The sequence below is a fragment of the Seriola lalandi genome, unplaced genomic scaffold, assembly GCF_002814215.2.
Source record: "Seriola lalandi dorsalis isolate HSWRI2012SDOR001 ecotype SW California unplaced genomic scaffold, Sedor1 jcf7180002054474, whole genome shotgun sequence".
Lineage (NCBI taxonomy): Eukaryota > Metazoa > Chordata > Actinopteri > Carangiformes > Carangidae > Seriola > Seriola lalandi.
Genome location: NW_019525027.1, coordinates 1,628,100 through 1,632,668, shown reverse-complemented (window position 1 = coordinate 1,632,668; position 4,569 = coordinate 1,628,100).

The window sequence follows — 4,569 nt, the reverse complement described above, 5'->3', positions numbered from 1 at the left end:
AGGCTGGAGAAGGTTTCTGGTCCCAGCCAGGATCCAGACAAGGCCTGGTCACCGCTTAAGCGATAAAATGTTTTGAAATGAGTTTTGCTTCCATGTGAACTAAAAGCAGGATATATACTGTATATTTAGACAAAAAAAGATAAGAGCTCCACCTACAATTAGGAGATGACATGATACAAAATAACACTCATTTTAAAAAGTGTGAGAAAAAACATCTCTCAACACCTTTATGATGAATTGGTTTGAAATTTTGTACAGTCATTTGTTCTCCCCAGAGCATGAATCCAAATGATTTTGATGATCCCCTGACTTTTCCTCTAGCGCCACCATTAGGTTGACAATTTTGGGTTTGAGTTAAATGTCTCAACAACTACTGGATGGGTTGAAATTTGATGTACATGTGTCCTCCTGCAGGACAACTTGTATTCACTGAGACAGGATTCACTGAGATAATCCTCTGATTATAATCATTGGATTCAAAATGTTTTATTTTCCCAACACTTTGGTTTATTAACAAATACGTGCAAAAGTAGTGACAATCCCATCAGCCTCAACTCTACTTTGTGTTTAGTGCTAATTACCATATATTAGCATGCTAACAGGCTAGAGTTGGATGTGGAACATGGTGAACATCATACCCTCTTAGCATCAGCGTGTTTGCATTGTCATTCTAAGTATGTTAGCATCCTGACGTTAGTATGTAGCTCAAAGCTCACAGTTATACCAAAGTACAGCCTCAAAGAGCCTTATTTTGTCTGTAATATATCGTGCTGTTCACATGGATGTTTGCCTGACAATGTCCTTGTTGGTCAAAATGTTGCATCAATAAAAAAGTATTTTGAGGCTTGCAAGTTTCCCTGTGATATAAATGTTTTTTTTCCTTTGTATGATGTTTTTTTGTGCTACTTGTAGCCAGCAGGGGTTGCATTTGTACATTACCCTGCTTCTTTGCCTTACATTTACTGACATAGTTCTTAAGAAAGAACAAAAAATAGGAAACACTCATAGATCATTAAAATAATTGTTTTTGGTAATATTAATACCTTGATCAATCACACAAGGTGTATTAGTATTTTTCTACCTTCTTCATTCAAATATCTTAATTTGTTTTTCAACCACCCGCTTGCTGCCTCACTTCTCTAAATTTGAAGAGGTCACATCGGTCAGTTTCGTCTGGGAAAAAAGGCAGCATCACAGGTACAGACCCCAGAGAGCAGGGCCTAAACCAAATTAAAACCAGAAGGCCAGGATGAGCCTCTTCAACCATGGTGACATAAATTACCGGGATTTACAAGATTTTTAAAACACTTTTAACAATACTCCCTTTTTAATGTGCTCTCTGTTTAATAATGCACTTTAGGCTTTAAGAGCATGATAAACAAACCAATAATTCACTTTTTTATCATCTGAGGGTGAAGCCCTTCAGGACCGCGTCCTACAGCAGCGTTCAAAGGAGCCTCGAACAGATCAAATGAAGGGCTGTCTCAAGATGTTTTGGACAACAGTTGAGATGTAACTGATGATCTCTTTGCTCTCTTGAGGATAAAAGTTCACAGAGGTTCATCTTCCCAAGAACTGGGCAACTTTTATAAGGGACACTGATGCTGTAAAGTAATAAACATAAGATTTTGTGACAGAGGTTATTGGTCATGGGATGAGGCAGAAAGAGTCTCGGGTCATATGGATGACACACTGGTTATCCACCATAAAAGGATTTGGCAAGTATTTTATGTAAGTGAAAATTTAAATGGATGAGAAAGAATGGCAGAAGAGAAATGATTACCATGAAAGATGGAATTTTCTTGGTTTACAATATTAAATTCAACATGACTCTATTGCTCTTTGTGTGCCCGTTTGCATGTGTGTCAGTAAACTCTGTCAGAGAGTGATCTGGGAAAGCTCACAGTAGCATTTGGCTGAGTTTTCAGTGTGTGAAGCTTCACAGGATAAGTCAATGATTCCCCTGGCTGCCAAGACATATAAAGAGGACTTTCATAAATCTTGAAACAATGAAATTCAAAGATTATTAATCTTTCAGCAGGCAATGAATGTTATAATGTGGAAAAGCTGCAAACATGTGACGAATGTCTTCCTATAGAAGTCAAGGAAGTTTTGTTATAAATGTAAGAGTTCAGAGGAAGCAGGGTGGAAGACAACCAACGTCTGTGTTAGAGCGAGGACCTGGAACTGAACACACACACACTCACAAAGACTGACACACATGCACACTGTATGTATTCACACACTCTCTACCTCACACGCACTGACACACATACTTACTCTTACCCACTACCAGCCACCACAAATCACTGGGCCATCTCATATAATCCTCCACCAGCCAGCACCGCAGCATTAAACATCCAAACAAATTGTCCTTCGTCAAGTGCTCGCTGCAGGAAAAGACATAAAGCAAAAGCAGAGAGCTGGGCAGGGCCACGGGGTTGGAGCGGTGGCAGCCTCTCTGTAGCTCCAAGAAACAGGATGATAATGTCTTGGCTGCTCTCAGCCTGTCAGCCTGCATTAAACTGCTCCCTGCAACTTTTGTGAAAGAGATTTCAGGGATAGCAGAGGCACTGAAGAGCCACTCGATAAGACAAATGGATATCTCCAGCATCTCCTGTGTGTTTTCTTCTTGAATAAAGTAAAGCCATGCAGTTGTTTAGAATCAAGACAGCAGGATTTTAAAAACAAGTTGATGAAATTATCCAGCAACCATTCAACAGGTGAAAATGAAACTCTCAGGATGAGGCATGGCTCTAGGGATGACAATGTTGTTATGTTGGTTGGTTCACCACATTGCTCCTGAAATATCTCAACAACTACTAGATGGAATTGTGTAAGATTTGGTAGAGATATTCATGGTGACCAGGGGATAAATCTTAATGACATTGGTGATCCCTTGACTTTTCATTTTGTGCCAAGTTGACATTTCAATTCAATTCAATTCAATTCAATTCAATTCAATTCAATTCAATTTTATTTGTATAGTGCCAAATCATAACACAAATTATCTCAAGGCACTTTACCAGGTAAAGTCAAGATCTTACAATATTATTTTAAAAAAAGTTAGGCATAAGAATCAGAGCAATAAAAAGTCATAGTATAGTAAGGCATTAAAAAAACATCATAGCATAGTGAGGCATAAAAAGTCTTACTATTGTAAGTCATGAAAAAAGGCCTTAGTATAAAATGGCATAAAAAACTATAGTATAGTAAAGCATAAAATGCCACAGTATAGTAAGACATAAAAAGACATAGTATCGTAAGGAATAAAAGGTCAACAAATGTCATAGTATAGTAAGGAATAAAAAGTTATACCATTTTAAGTAATAAAAAAATGCCATAGTATACTAAGGCAAAAAACGTCATAGTATAGTAAGGCATAAAAACTTCATTGTATGGTGAGGCATAAAAATGTCAAAAACGTCATAGTATAGTAAGGCATAATTTTTTTTTAAATGTCATTGTTTAGAAAGGTATAAAAATGTCAAAAAATGTCATTGTATAGTAAGGCATAAAATCGTCATAGTATAGTAAGGCATAAATACGTCAACAAAACATCATAGTATAGTAAGGCATAAGAAGTCATAGTATAGTAAGGTACAAAACCGCTAAAAAACTTCATTGTATAGTAAGACATGAGAATTTCATATAAAATAAAAATGTGATATGATAGTAAGTCATAACAATAAAAAATATCATAGTATAGTAAGTCAAAACAAAAGTCATAGTGTAGTAAGGTAAAAAAAAAGTCATAGTACCGTAAGGCATAAAAAAACCCATTGTAAAGACAGGCATAAAAACGCTATAGTATAGTAAGGTAAAAAAAAAGTCATAATATAGTAAGCCATAAAAAGTCATTAGAATTTAATTTAAAATAAAAATGTCATAGGATAGTAAGCCATAAAAATAAAAAAAGGCGTAGTATAGTAAGGCACAAAAACGTCATAGTATAGTAAGGCACAAAACCGTCAAAAAACGTCATTGTATAGTAAGAAATTAGAATTTAATATAAAATAAAAATGTCATAGGATAGTAAGCCATAAAAATAAAAAAAGGCGTAGTATAGTAAGGCACAAAAACGTCATAGTATAGTAAGGCATAAAAATTTCAAAAAACGTCATAGTATTATAGTAAGGCATAAGAAGTCATAGTATAGTAAGGCACAAAAACGCCATAGTATAGTAAGCCATAAAGACTCATAGTATAGTAAGACATGAAGAGGCATAGAATAGTAAGTCTTAAAAATACGTCATAGTATAGTAAGGCACAAAAACGTCATTGTATAGTAAGTAAAAAAAAAAAAGTCATAGTTTTTTTTTTAAATGTCATTGTTTAGAAAGGTATAAAAATGCCAAAAAATGTCATTGTATGAAAAGTCGTCATAGTATAATAAGGAATAAAAATGACAAAAAACGTCATAGTATAGTAAGGCATAAAATCGTCATAGTATGGTGAGGCATAAAAATGTCAAAAACGTCATAGTATAGTAAGGCATAATTTTTTTTTTTAAATGTCATTGTTTAGAAAGGTATAAAAATGTAAAAAAATGTCATTGTATGATAATGC